The following is a 15,979-nucleotide window of genomic DNA, read 5'->3' on the forward strand; positions in this document are numbered from 1 at the left end:
TGATCATTAAAGCGGTATAAGTTTAGGAAAATACATCCAAGTATAGTTAAAAAAAAAAGTTTGCTTGTATCATAACTGACACTGATGAATAAGGAAAGATATCACAGGGGTTTTCAAAAACAAAAATTACTAAACTAGTCTTGTCTGCCACAAATTTATCCTAATTATGTGAAATTTCACTTATTAAAGTATTTCTGAGTTAGTCTCTCTAAGGATATTTTTCTTTTAAATATAGAACATTTAAGATATGTGAAGTTCAATTTTCTTATATTCTGGGAATTTTAGGAATATTTAATTTACACAAGTGCATATTTATCTTTACAAACCAATCAGAACAGAGCTCCTTTAAGATACTTTCCAACCTAATTTATTAATATGCCTGGAGATATGATAACATTACATACTCAAACATTGAGAAGTAAAGACCTTTCTGAATTACAGACAAATAGACATAAAGACACATAGAAAGCCTGGAGCTTCGAGCCTGCAATTTCAGCCATAGATCAAGAGAAAGCACAGAACACAAAAAACTCACCCGTTTGATTATCGAGGACCTGCTCTCCTTCCCAGGGAGCACAAAATTTTAATTTGAGTGGAGCTCAAAATAGATAAACAAATAATAAAGACTAGCAAGCGAGACTGACATCTCCCACCCAACAGTCTAGATCCTTCTACACCATTAACCCATATACAGAAGTCACCAAATGGTCTGACCACAAAACTGCATTCCCAATCATTGCGTTCATCAATGGGAGATAACTTATTGGCCATAGACAATCCAAAAGCAAAAGCAAAACACAAAATTAGCAGAAAGAAAATTAAAATTGGAAAAGCAGAGAGTCAGCAAAGTACTATTGCCATTTAATTCACCAGATTCAGACTGAGAGCTAAGAAAAGACGGGCACAGGCTTAAGAGCCCACAAAACTTCACCACTTTGGCAGTGAAGTTTATTCAGCTCTGTCAGGTGAATCCACTGGGCATCTGGAAGGATCTCCCAAACCGTTAAGATATAATTTTCAAACAAAGGTAAGATCATGACTCATACAAATATAACATGAACAAGTGTCAAAGATTTTATTTAACTTATTAAATGAGGGAACTGGGCAGATGTTACAACTGATTCAAAGGGGGATCCAAAGAACAGTCCTCTTTACAAATCAGGAATATTGAAATGAACTTGCAAATGGATACAAAAATGGCTTTTCCACGGTAGTGATGGCGGTGTTGGTGGTTGGGGATATTGTTTCCCCTGGATGGAATTCATTTGCATGTTCATAGACAAGAATCATTTGTATTACCCTTGGGTTTCCACAACTTACAGAGCTATAAAGTAGCTCAAAGGCAAAGAAAGGCTAGAATCAGACAACTCAGATCGGTATGCTCTAAACAATGCATAATTTCTCACTGGAGACACCCAGTAATCTTTTTTGTTTATTCCAAATTTCCTTACACTATGAATACCGGCAGACTTTGCCTGCCTTTAAGAAGTGGAATATTTCCACCAAAAGAATCCCTTCAAATATTCAGCTTCTCAACTGCCATTAAAGGAGGAGACTGAATTCAATTCAACATTTATTTACACCTACTATGTACAATGTAACATGCTAGGCTATGTTTCAAGCACTCAAAAACGGGTAAGCCATGGAACTATGCACAGTTGTGCTCAATAAGACCATGCTTCATTTGTCCCAGAAAGGCTTGTTATCAGTCATCTATTGCTGTGTGACAAACTGCCCAAATGTGGTTTAAACAATAAACATTTACTTAGCTCACAAATCCATGGGTTGGTTGAGAGTTTCTTCTGGTTGGGATTGGGCTCAAGAGACTGCAGCTGGAACTGCTCCTGTGTCTGCTGTCACTTGGTAGGAGTGAAGACTGACTTGTCTGGGATGATTCTCCTCCATGCGGTCTCTCATCCTTCAACAGGCAAATTTGGGCTTGTTCACATGATGTCAATGGTAGGGTACCAGGAGTGTGAGCAGAGGCACACAAGACCTCTGAAGGGACGATCGCTTCTCTCGCATTCTATTGGCCAAGGTAAGTGACAAGGCCATTCCAGATTTAAGAGGTGGAGGAATAAACTCTACCTCTTCACGTGAAGATCACACTGCCAGAACATGGATACAGGAGGGAAAATCAGTTAATTAATGCAATTCATCTACCGCAGGCGCTTAACTTGTGCAAGTTCACTCTCTGGGGCAAGAGGGAGCCATGACATAAATACCTGCCTCACAAAGCAGACTCTGACGGATACGTCCCTAGGGGCCGGTACACCAATATGCGATGGCAGAAAAGGCGAAGGCTGAGTTGAGAGTATCTGGGAAAGCTTGACAAGGGTGCGATTGGAGCTAAGTTTTGAAGGACAGGCAGAAACTTCCTTCAAGGCATGCGGCAAGGGAAGTTGAAGATGGCTGGGGGAGCCTGACAGCACCAGTACTTGAAGTAGGAAAGCTGTACTTTATATGCACTTTTTATAGCTCCAGTCATGGCAGCATCCACAGAGAAGCGGTGTGGGGTGGGTAACAAATTGGGGTTCAAATCTTGGTTTTCCCACTTAAAGGGCAAGTCATTTTCCCCTCTCTCTGAATTTTCTTCCTTTCTTCATTCTATAACCCCTATTCTGATGTGACTACATACATTTTTTTAAAAAGAAAGAAAAAAAAACCTAGAGTAGGGCCTTGTAAACAAAATTAAACCTCAAATGAGAAACTGAAATGCAATGTGTCCAATCAACAAGGAGATAATATTAACCTCAATTCTCTATAAATTAATAAAAAGATTAGAAACAATAGGAAAGAAACATTCGCAAATAATGTGAACAAGCAATTCTATGAAGAAGAAATATGAGTCAGTAAAAAACACGTAAAAAGATGCTCCACGTCTCACAACCTATTGGGAAAACTCAAACTAAATAATACCGAGATACCTTTTTTCTTTAAAGTTGGCAAAGATTTAAAGATTGATATGATCTAGAGATGGAAAGAGAGTGGGCAAATGGAACCTGTATATATTGTTGCATTGGGTCTGCATTGGAACGATCTCCTTGGAGGGCTAGTTGGCAGACTGAATCAAAAAGTTAAATTATATTCTGATCCAAAGCATTTTATCTTGCCAAAATGCTTGTATGAGCTCAAACACAGACACACGCATACAGGCACACATGCACATGCATACACATGAGTACATGTATGTATGCGTATATGTATTTGTGTATATATGCACATACGTATATATATCCATCCTCCAGTATATTAATTCAGCATTGTTTATAAAAGGAAAACCTGGAGGCATCCTAAATGTCCCTAATTAAACCAAATTTCTACATATCGACGTGAAAGATATCCACAATATATTATTGAAGAGAAAAAAAGAAAGTTGCAAAAAAATACATAGTATCACATGTACATCATAGTATGATATGTATGTTATGTAAAAAAATTTTATGTCCTGTTTCCTTCAAAGGTTATGATGCTAAAATGAGATAATAGATATTAAAGTGCTTTGCAAACTGTAAAGTGCTTTAACTAATGTTAAGGCATATCTGAATTCAGCTTTAAAAACTTTTTAAAACATACTAATTTATTTCGAAGCTCTATGGCTTGCATTTATGATGCACACTTGAATTTCTCAAGGAAATGATGTAATAGGAGTCTTGGCAAATGATTTTGGGTGCAGCAGAAATGAAAAAAAAAAATGGCCCCAACTCTACCTATTTAATCTTTCCTTAGGAGACACATTAACCAGCAGAGACAATATTTGCTACTCCCTCTCAGCCCTTCTCTTCCAAGAACAGTTAAACTAGATAACAAACTAATAAAAAATAATTTGGAATCTAGGGCATGATTATGGCCAGGAAAGATGCTGATGATCATTTCATGTGATCGAGAAAAACCTAAAATAGAGGGTTCTTCAATTACCATAATTTCTACTGTCATTGCAATTTCTGTACATAAAAGCATTTGGTCTGAGGCACAACAGATTTATCTGTAAATTACACAATAAAGGATGGAGAATGGACTTTCCTTTCAAAGAACAAACAGAATCAGTCATTTATGGGCACATCTTCATCTTAAGCGACACGTGAGTGCAACCAAACACAGACTCCATTATTGCACAAAGTTCTAAAGACTGTCACCCAACCCCACCCCCACCCTTCTCCCAAGTTTAATTAAACCAGTATCACACTGAGACTGGAAGGAAAACACAATGATACAACAATAAACAAACATTAATCATGATCATTACATACATTTTATTACATGAAATAAATAATACTGTAGAGCTTTCAGCAGCCGATAAAGCTCTTCCTCTTGGATAACATCCTAGGCAATTGAGGGGTAAAATAATACTAATAATGATAATAATAATTAGTATGGAAAGGAAAAAAGGGGCTTATCATCATGTAAGCAGAAATTGTATCCTCCTTCATTTATATTAATCTCATATTTGCTCATTTGTGGTTTCTTCTCTCTGAGATAAATGAAAAGCTATTTCTTATTTGTAGCCTAGCTTTGGTGACGTAATCCAACTCTAACTGCCCCAGGGCAAGGAGAGCCATGGACTATTCAGTCAATAGGCAATCCACACTTACGGGATTCCACCAGGAAACAGGGCAGGAGGTTTGAAGCCCTCAGGCTGCACAGGAACGGAACTGAGAGGAAGAGGGAAGATGTCTATCAAGACTCAAGGCAATGGATTTATCCTCGCTTGAGAAGAGACCAGGCCCCCAGTCTCACTCTGTTCAAGTTATCTTCTGAGCTGAATTGAAGCTCTATCTCCCTGGTTTGTGTGTGAAGCAGGAATGAGCCCCCGTGGGGGAACTCTCTTTTGTTTTTCTTTCCAGGGGGCTTCCTGACATTCTTTAGGATAAAGACCATGTTGGGAATGCCCACTAAACATATAACACGGCTGTCCAGCCCTAATGTCCCATCTCCATGTGGGAATGACAAGAAATAGGTCCTCTCCTGCAGAGATGCCCATTCAGGGCCACTTCACCAGCCAGACTGGAGTCCCACTTGGTGGCCTTACTAATTGTCCAACCCTGAGGTGTTGTGTTGTGGGCTGCCCATGACACTGTCTTAGGGAGTCTATTTTAGTGCACAGAAAGATCCAACTTGCCGCTGCAGGCTCCTCTATGTGGAAACAGAATATTAGCTGGGAGAGAGAGCTTTTGTCCTTTCTCAACTTCTAGACATGAAATTGCCCAGAAGGGTGACGGAAGATTTCACTTCAGTTTTCTAATGGGAATTCCAGAGGAGGAATCCTCTTGTCTCCTTTTTCAAAAGAATGAGAAAGGTATCACTATGGGAGATCTACTTTTAAATATCTTTCAAAAAGTTTTCTCTGACTGTTCCACATCCTAACTCCTGTTCTTGCTTGAAAGAACCAGTCTTAAAAGCTTACACTTCAGGAGCGGGCCCTGCTTCTAGGTTGGAATGGGAGCTGTTGACCAATGGGCAGGAGTAAAGTCTCCTCTGGACTTGAGGCTGTGGGCTCCTGTCTGGTCTCCTTGGAGCTGGTTGGGTTGGCTGTCAACCCAGTTAGGAAACAGGAGAAGCAGGCTCAACTAGGGTATTGCCATTCCACAGGCCAAGACACCTCTCCCTCCTGCATGAGGCCTGGGTGAGGAAACTGGGGAGCCACTGCTGCTGCCCATGGGGCTGGCGTTTGACACCCAGGGACAGAAGACACCCAAGCGTGACTGGGCTTCCCTTCTCCTGGCATCTGGCGCATCAGGCCCTTTCTCCTGGAGATTAATCAGAGTGTGGCCAGTTAGGAGGAGGCCACGAGGGTTCTCACCCCTCCCCTACACAGATGCCTTGGGACAAATAACAGGAGGAGGAATAGGTGAGTGGATGCAAAGCCGACTCCCTACCCGAGTCCCTCAGGGAATGTCGCCTCACCCTCTGCCCATGAATTTCTAGGGCTGCCTCTATCATAAATAGTCTGATTAAAATGTAAATTTAGCCAACCTATCAGCTTCCCATTAAGAGAACTCTTTAAAAACGCCGTTAATCAGCTGAAAGATATGTAGTGAAATACCACTCATCAATTGTAACTGCTTATGACAGTTAACAAAGCTTTATATTTGCCCCAAACATGTGCTGATCTATCCATTATGCCAAGGTTCTCTCTCACGCTAATTGTACATTTTCTTCTCTAATGCATTTTTGCTGTTATCTCATAGGCTAATGAAAGCCAGGAAATCAATAAATATAAATTATACATGCAAAGAAGGGCTGCCGCGAACATAAAGTTTCTAATTAATTGCACTTGATTAATTTATATCCTTTAATTATCTTGCTAAGCCACAAACAACATAAATATCTTTGCAATCTGGTTATTGCTATGTCAGTCATAAAAAAGCAGACACAGTAAATCTATGGAATCTAGCAAACTGCACTGCCAGAAAACATGGAATGGCATAACCCATAAATATTATCGGACTTACTCAAGACACCGATGAATAATTTCAGTGTGACAAATTAACACTAAATATGTTGTATGGTTATTTGACTAAGGTTATAGTGATGTTATAGCTTTAAATGGTGTATATGGAGTAAGCAAAAATGTGGATTTTACTGCTAGGCTTATAAAAGTCTGCTGGAGCCGTGGAGGAGTGGTGTGCGGAAGGACCCATATGCAAAATATCCAGTGTAATTTTGTAAATGGAAATACTTTCCGCTGGCCAAGTTGAAAGACAAGCTGTTAATTATTTTGTTTCTTAGTTTCCCTTTGATAAGCTTGATCAACAAAAAATAATCCCACCTCTTCTGCAAGGGAAAAATGAAATGCACATTTGAAGTAGGAATTTAAATCCAGGAACTTGACACCAATTTGGGAAGAAAGCTGAATGTTGCACGCTGCCATTGTCTTAAGAGATGCAACTTTTACTTGGAAAGTGATTTCTTCTTATCCCGCCCCCCCCCCCCCACCTCTAATTTTATCTGACTCTGCTAAGGCAGCCATCTGTCACTGATCGGAAATCTAATCGCCTCTGTCCACCAAGCTTGCTCTTTGTCCTAGGCCACTGCATATTACCAAGCATCTATATCTCCAACTTTCATAAATGTGTAAAAAGAAACTGTATCTGTCCTCAGCTACACTCAGACAAAGACCATCTGTCAGCAACTGTAGCTATTCTTTTAAAAAGAAAGCATGCGAGGGGATTTGCCCTTTACCAAGTAAACCCACTTAACCCTTCCAATAAGATTAACTGTTATTTGTTTCCATTAAATAAAAATGACCATGCTAATATACATTTAATAGTTCTGTAACAGTTGCAGAAAGATTAGCTCTCCTGTGGATATCTTTTGTAGATAAAACATACATGCATATAAATACAGGAATTATGACGGCAATAAGATAACCTATAAGGCATAAGGATGTTTTCACTTCCTTCCTCCAGGCTGGGGCTGTGGAATAGAAGCCAACATAAAACAGAGAAGACAGAAAGTACCTACTCTCCCCGGTCTTCAATTTTACAGTAAATAGCACTTCTAGATATAACATATGGCTGAATACATATAATTAATAAGCTTCAGAGGCCAGCCTCTGACTTCTGCCCTCTTATCACTGCATGTTCTTGTAGACAGTTTTACAGCATTAGACTACACACTTCTAAAGTCTATATGGATGCTATACAGATACATGCTCTCTAAGCGTCACTGTAATTATGGGAAATCTGTTGGTGGGGGGAAAGAACTGCCGTTTAGTGACTAATGTATAACCACAGTAACGTTTTGGGATTTCTGTCTCCTATTTTCATCCTAAAGATTGCTGAAGCTGTTTGGCTTAGCATTTCAGAAGTGAAATAAATAATGCATTTGCTTCAATAGAAAAGCCCAGGCGAATTTTTCAAATGTTTATCTCTTCTTTATATGTTTATGGACCGATTACTCAAGAATAACTGTTTTTAATGTCTCGTTCTCAAAGTTGGAAGGCCAAGTTCTGCCCATGGGGCAGCTGAAGTATATATATATTTTAACATAGGCTCAATTTACCACCAGGTCCCGTAGCCTTCGTTGTCCCTTCTTGTGCCCAGAAGTCCCTGTTTTCCACGTGGGGACTTGACAGGCTGACAGGATGGGGAGTTTGGCAGATGAGCCAGTGGGCGGGAAGCGGGGCACAGGGCAGACTCCACTCTCCCGCCTTGGTCTGGCGTTCCTCCACTATCAGTGTTTCCTGAGGATCGAGGCACACTTGTTTCTGGAAGGTGGTGGGGGCGGGCGGGGAGTGGGAAACTACCAGGCAGATGAAATGGCTTTGTTTTTGCCTCCCACTGTGCTTCTAGGTTTTCTCCCTTGAAACATTTGACACAGTCGTGCCTACTCAGTTTCACGGAAAAATCCGATCCAAAGATTCCCCAACCCAAATCAATACACCTGGCATTTGGGAATGCTTGTCTGCCTCCCTCCTCTCCAGAAGCTGGGACCATAACTCGCCATGGCTGTTTTCTCTTCCCCAAAATGCTCAGGTGTGGGCTGCGGACCCCTAGCCTGCTCTCAGCTGGATGGAGACCTCTGCACGGGGCGAGCCCCTGGGCCGCAGGGCTTCCTTTCCCCTGGGCGTCTCAGCTCCAGCTCCCAGACAGCCGCTTCACACCCAACAGGTAGCTAAGGTGCCTGGTGCCGCCTCAGGCGGAGGGGAGGCGTCATGTGCTGTGTTCCATGGGCATGTCGCAGCCGCTAAGGAGACAGGTAAATCTCTGATGCTGCAATCGGATTGGTGAGGAAGATCCACTCCTGATGCAACTCGCCTGCCTCCCGGCTTCTCGGAGGTAATGAAAAAGCCCCGCGGCGAAGGCAGGCCCGTGACAAGTATGGCTCCTGCACGGTGCCCTGGCCGAGGGTTGGAAAAATACCGGTGCGGCCGGCAGGCAGGAAGTATGTATCTCCCACTGGAGTTCACTAGATTTGTCATTTTCGATTTAATGCACCTAGGTAGCAAGCCGACTCACTAGGTTTGACTGCAATTACCTTATCTTTCCTATTTTTAGTGACAGGACCAGATTATTTTAAGTGCATTTTATAGAAAACCCTTCTTTACTGAAGTATAAAGACTGTAATAAAGACAATACAATGTTTTGAAACTGTTTTAAATCCTTCACTCAGCGTTGCTTCTACAGATTTAACATGTAGGGGTTCTAATCTTACTGCTACTAATTAGAGCTTTAGTGTAATTGTGCCAACAGGGTGCTTGGCATAATAATTACTATTGAGAGATTCTGGTGGCGCAGTTACATGCCTACATAATGCAGATATGTCTAGGATTACAGTGCAGTCACCTTTGTATGTTGACTCAAGTTGGATTTTAACCAAGTAAGGGGTTATTTTGCCTTTATAATAAAGCTTAAAAGGCATATACATATGTATGATTTAGGTATCCATTTTTCCTCTTTGAGTCTTTTGAATATTAATTAGCAGGAACCTCAGAAGGCAACAGGGACACATTTTGTTTCAAATATCTCACAATTTGGGGCAATTCACTCTGTGAGTAGGATTGTCCATGCTTGTGCGGCAAAGAGTCTATTTTGATGTCATGGCGCACTGCTCCCCGATTACTCCCAGGGTGAGGGTCTCTCTCAGGAGAAATCCTGCCTTGTTGTGACAAGCAGAGAAAGGAAATGGGGGCCCTGGGAGCTGAATTGTATGAGATTCGTGTCTAGTTTACAAGAGGAATCTCTGACAGCATTTTTTCAATAATTTTCGAGCACTTGAATCTTAGAAAATGTAAGCCTAAATTGGGGAAATCTATTTCTACCCCAGACTAGGAAGTTTTGGTTACAATTATGCTCGTTCCTTATTGTTTACTGTAAAGGGCACATCTGGAAAGACCTATGGAGGTGTTACATGCGGGAGGGGGAGAGTTGTGTGTGTCATGTGTGGGGAGCATGATTATATCTACCAGTCCTCCTCCACTTGGGACAGACCCTGAAATTGGGCAGGTGGCCTCGAAGGCTCTGTCAGGTTTATCAGGCAACAAGCAGGGGCCACACTGGTTCGTTTCACTTTTAGTGGTGCCTGAGCACAGTGAGCTCTTGGTGATGCTCCAGGCCGGCGTGGGTCTTCCTGCCACTGACGTAGGGGCACAGGAGTGCACAGAGGCCCAGTGCACTGGTACTGGTACTGCACATTCTTATGCAGAAACACAGGCATACTTTTTATTTATTTTTGGTTTTGGCACATGTGAAAGAGTTTCTCCAAAACTGATTTCACAGAGCAATAAGTGACCTAAGAGGGTGTCACTAGCCATCTAAAGTGCACTACAGAGGTTTTTGAATGTAATAAATACATTGGAAAGGTAGCATGCAATGGCCCAGAGCCGGAACCACAGCTCCATTTAGCTCTGACAGCCTTGTTTTTACTGCCCCTTAGTGCCTCACTTTTAAAGTGACAGGAAACCAATTTCTGATTACAAATCCATGGGTTAGGATGTCACCTCTGGATAGTGAATTCAGCCGTAAACCCAAGGAGCCATCCATGATGCTGGGAATTGGGGGTCAGGGTTTGAAGGCGGTTATTTTATACACCGTGAATGGAAATACCTTTGTTGATACAGCACTTTATAACTCCATCTCTGTGGGAATACCCGGGTAGCTCCAGCCCCCAGCTCATCTCTCCTTACGGGCCCAGGGGTGAGCAGGGTGGGTTTGCCACGTGCACCAAATGTGACAGTAAAATTCTCATCTTACCGTGGAGGCTGCAGCCCCTCCCAGGCTGATGAACGACAGGATCCCTTCCTCCCCAGACCACAGCCGCTTCGCCACATCATGTTAACCAAAACTGTATATGCTCCTGTCACGCAGGATACCTTTTGATGAGGCCCCTTTTTTCTTTAAGCTTTTAAGATAATCTTAGAGAAATCATCAAGCTATAAAAAGAAATCAATAAAAACAGAAAAGGTTCCCATCACCCCGAAAGAAATCCATAACTTTTGCATTTTAATAGAGACGCTACAGGACCAGACCCGTCATTTTCTTTCTGATGTGCCCCTTTGATTTTGCTGGTATCTCACAGGGCTCTTGACTTCCTTGAGAAAGGGATTATTGAATTGTGTGTCTCCCTCAGATGTACTTGATCACTCAAGTATCTGTACTTAAGAACGTTCGAGTCTGCTCAGCTGCTGCGTCTCTGGAGCTCATGGGGCTTGTCATCGTAATATTAATTGGGTTTTGTGCAGGAATCTCAAGTCCCACATTGAGTGGCTTTCAAGAGAGAAGATTATGCCCAAAGCCAGATACAAAGACAAACATATTTAGCACAACAATTATGATAATTGCAGAAACATTCTGTCCTGAAATAAGCAGATTTGATTAAGGGCTCTTCTACATTATCAAATATTAATCTGATGTCTTCGGTCTAACCTGGTTGGAACATTAAGAGGCTTCTTATGGTTTTATGTAGTAACAGATTGGTAGAAACTGAACACATAGAGCCTAATAGTATGAGACAGCCAAGCCAGGGTAGGATTTTTGCTGAATGTAATCCATTTAAATTTAAAATAGACACAGATAGGATCATAACCCTGAAATCAAAATTAAAACATACCCCGCCAAGGAGACATTTTGGATAATTCCAACCACATGGTAATCCCGAGACATTGTGGAAAAGAATTATTAGTGCTCATTTCTGTTAAAAAAAAAAAAAAAGAGGTCAATATCTTTATGGTAAATCATCACAATAATGTACAGTCATATGAAACTTTCCAGACTTTCTTGATAGCCACACAAACTGGTTGGTAATAGAAGCAGTAATATTCTTGCTAGAGAGTTAATTTTATTTGTAACTTTCAGCTGCTTTCAACTTAATTGCACAATTTCCTCAATTATTAAAGTTCATTCTGCATACTTAAGTTCATTAGCCATCGTCAAATGGGCAAATTACTTTGCAATTTTAATATTTGTTGGACAAAGCCGCATTAATAGATTCACTCTCCACACACAGTTTCTCAGTTTTTGCTACAGTACTCACTGATAATTGTAACCCTCCACATCAGGAGCCGGGAATTGTATTATTTTTTTTCTCTTTTTGTGAATCTCTCTTAAACGTTAGCGACTTTAACCCCACAGGTAGACTTTTTTGTTTGTGTCCTTTGGAGGGAGGGAATTGGGAAGGGTAGCAGTACGAACGGCAGTGTTGGAGTCTTGCATAACACGTATGAAAAAGTACACACAATGGCGAAATTCCTCAGCATGCCTATGCAATTTGCATAAACATGTTATAGTCATATACCAGTGATATAAGCCTATAAAAACACAATATGGGCCTCTGAATAATCAATAGATCAGATTTTCAATCGGGTTCTATGCTATAAAAGTTGTTGAGTCATTATGCTGTACATAGTATGATTCTGTACATTAGACTATATATAATATATGTATATTTTAATTTTTTAATAGAGTAATACTTTCCATGTTTTAACTGCTGGCAGTAGCAAGGCAATCGCCGTCTCCCTCTCTCCCTCTCTTTCACACACACACACACACACAAGCACACACCACGGAGCTATTTAATGCATGTATATATAGACTATATTTAAACACATACATGCCCTTGTAACAAAAATGCCACTTTCTACTTGTTTTGCCCCTTGCGGTTGTGAAGCTCCTTCGCCCCCCACCATCTCATTTGATTAATGATATGCCCTTGCTTCCCCATGTAGCTGCACAATTTTCCCCACCATTCTCCAGGGAAGGCAATTCCTGAAATTTACCAGTAATGCCGTATGAAAACAATCTGGCCCCAAGTCGCGTGGTGTCTGTCTGTCCTTGTGCACAGAGTCACTCCAAGACGTCTCGGTGCAGATACCTCCAGACCTCGAGGAAAGTGACGCTGCCACACATGGTTTATCTCCCCAGTAATTAGGCTTGTGTTTCTGCTTTATTAACTCAGATTCAACAGCGCCCTGCCCTCTGTCACCAGGGGGACTAATAGATGATAGTCACTCTGATTTGGAAACTGTACAAATTAAATGACAAGTGAGGGGAAGTGAAGTTAAGGCAAATTGTGTGGAGATAAGGCAGTCAGTCATTTACACCCTAGGTTTTTTAACGTTAAGCAGGGGGCTTTAGATTTTACATCTGCAGATGCAAAACAGCTAAAATAAATAAGCCCAGTTTTCTTGGTGTTTGTGCAACCTCAGTGATAGGTGAATTCTTGAATGATGTTAGGAAGAATTGACTGGGAATGTATAAAACCCAGGGAACCCTTCCTTCCCCTGAAGCCCCACGTGTGGTGTCATTGCCTTCCCTGAGAAGCACTTTCCTCTCTGAAATGTGCATGTGAATCCATGTGTTTATTTTCCCAGGAGCATTTCAACAGGTCTCTATCTTCATCACCTCTGGGGCAGATTTGCTTTTACGTTTTTTATACTCCTGTCCTGTCTTTCTAGGAAAAACATTCATACACCTTATGTAAGATTAAAATTACCCAAGGAAAGAAAATAAAATTGAATGATGGGGAAAAAAAAAAAAAGGCCGTCCAGCCAGACTGATTTCCATCATCTGCTACGGGAGCTGGAACGATTTGTTTAGCAATGTGATTTAACGAGAAGTGCTAGCTCTGAGTGTGGAGCTGCTGCGGGGTTTGAGAAGGCTGATGAGATGTGATTATCTCCATGCAGAAATATCAGGGTGGTTAAAAGATAATTTGAAATGAGGTTAAAAATGAAGCGACACTAAGCTTCTCTCCCTTGTGTCAAAACAATCGCATCTTTTCTTTTCTTTTCATTTCTTTCCCTTTCATTTTGATGACACTTGCTCATATTGGAGGTGGAGACATTCTTCATAGCAAACTGTAATTCTTGACTAATTTTAAATTTCATGTGGCTCTGTTTGAAAGACAGCTCTAAATTTGATCCAAAATCAGCTTCTGGATATTATGGATAGAATTTGCAATGTTTGTAATATTTGGTAAGCCTTAACTATTGCTATTAGTCAGAGAACTAAAGTTTCATTTCACTATGTTAACAACATTCATGGCATAAACAGCGTATGTTGACATAATAAATGACATTTGGTTAGAAAAATGTCTTTGAACTTTAGCTTAAAAAATGAAAACAGGCGGAAAAAACAGCATCAGATGTTAAAAACCATATGTTAGTAAATGAATACACCTCGTCATATTATTTAATCACCTTAAACACAAACACTGTTTCGAATGGTAAAGTTTCAAAGTCTGAGAATATTTCTTACTTTAAAAGAATGTATTTCAGTACTAGATATATTTATTCCTCATCTAAGAAAAAGAAATCCACATTGCCATAGTTCTTGATTTATGAAATAAAACAGTAAAATGGGTTAGGGAAAGAAAACATGCCTGTGTATCTAAAGAGCAATAATAATTGGGTCACTTGCTGAAAACTTTTGAAAAAGTCTGAAACAAGCTTCCCAAACCTATTCTTTTGTGTGAAGGATGCTTGGAACATTCCACCAGTTTCAAAAAGTTTAGTCACCATTTTAAGAGAAACTCGAAGTTACTCTGCACACGGCAGACAGCTGGGCGGTCACTCTGCAGGGCTGCAACACACAGTCCGATGCGAGGAAGAAAATGCTCGGAAATTCTAAAAAGCTATGTTCCTGTGCACACATAAGACAAAACCTCCTCAAAGCTCCATTCCACCGCTGCTTTATCAACTGCTTAGGAACCAATTCTGCGGGATGCACGCCCCCTAAACCCTCTGGTTCCACCATCTCCTCCTCGTCTGCACTGCTGGCCATGTTTACGCTGATGCGAGGAGATGACAATTAGTCATATTTATCCGTTCTGGGTCCATCTAATCCCCACTGTTTTTACTCATGTCAAATCCATTATCCCAAACAAAGCTGCATACGTCTTGTTGGAGATGCACACAGATTTGCTTTGTTTACTTTGAGAAGACGGATTTTATGGCAAGATTAAATACATACTGAGCCCTAACTAATGGGGCCACTTGGCACCGTGGAGCAATCGCACTGGCAATTCATACCATCCTTAATCCATTGTTGTTTAACTTTGTCCTGAAAACCCATGGCTTTCTGGCTGTGCCCTCAAGACCAACAGCCCTGGGTTTCCAGCACATCTCCCAAATTTTCTCCACAGTCACACGTTTGTGATTGTTGCAGCAAAGCGTTTCCAGCAATCATATAATGAAAGCCCCCTCCTCGCACTCCCAGTAGCCAGAGATTCTTTTTCCACCCAAGCCTTGCCACTTTCATGCTTTACTTTTGAGCTGGTAACAAGAAACCCCCACCCCCTCTCCTTTATTTAGAAAGAAAAATCTTAGGTGCTCTGTTTACTTACATTTTCCAGCACTTCTTTGTCTTCCAAACCATTCTAGCTCTTAATATGGAAGTTTTATGGGTTATTTATCAGAAAAGGCAGACCTTTGCTAGTTGGCATGAACAGTTAGGATGGGTTTACGTGTGCTTGGAAACCCCTGATTTCACCCGAAAAAGCAATACAGTATATGGCATATGTTAACATCTAGAGCCTGAAAACTCAGCCAGTAAGAGTCGCGCAGACTAAAGGAAATCACTACTTAATTCCACAAACATTTGTTTCGGTCCAGGAATGGCACTAGAAACTTTGAGTGGTCTGCCTGCTCGCTCCAGCGCCGGCCCGGCGCACAAGGGTCCATAACGTGCGGCACAGCGCCATCTGCTGGCCGGCCCGGCCGCCCAGACCGTCCTCCAAGGCCCGGGGTGGCTCTGAAACCCACCAGAGTCGGTGTCCCGACCTCGGTCCCCTGGGGCTTCCTGTTGCTGGGGAGTGTTGACTGCACTGGAGAGGAAAGAGAGAGGCAGATTGTACTGGAGAGAAAAAGCAGTGCTAGAGAAACAGTTTCCAAAGACCTATTTAACATGTAAACGGAGGAAGATTAATACCTCTGGAGCAGTCCCCAGATGTCTTGCCAAGGGCACAGGTTTTCAGCGTTAAAGGTGAAGCTGAGTTTATTTGCATCCAAAGCAAAGAGCTGTTTTTCCTCCTTTCTTTCTGT

At 41.4% G+C, this 15,979-nt stretch overlaps 1 long non-coding RNA gene across 1 annotated transcript; it reads right to left on the minus strand.

Moving 5' to 3' along the window:
- Positions 1-1,051: 1,051 nt before the first annotated feature.
- Positions 1,052-15,554, minus strand: LOC138923357 (uncharacterized). Its single transcript, XR_011436853.1, has 3 exons — positions 15,283-15,554; positions 11,551-11,631; positions 1,052-2,108 (listed from the first exon to the last, which is right to left on the minus strand). It is a non-coding gene; the product is annotated as an uncharacterized lncRNA (long non-coding RNA).
- Positions 15,555-15,979: the final 425 nt, after the last annotated feature.

Source organism: Equus caballus, chromosome 3, assembly GCF_041296265.1.
Source record: "Equus caballus isolate H_3958 breed thoroughbred chromosome 3, TB-T2T, whole genome shotgun sequence".
Classification (NCBI taxonomy): domain Eukaryota; kingdom Metazoa; phylum Chordata; class Mammalia; order Perissodactyla; family Equidae; genus Equus; species Equus caballus.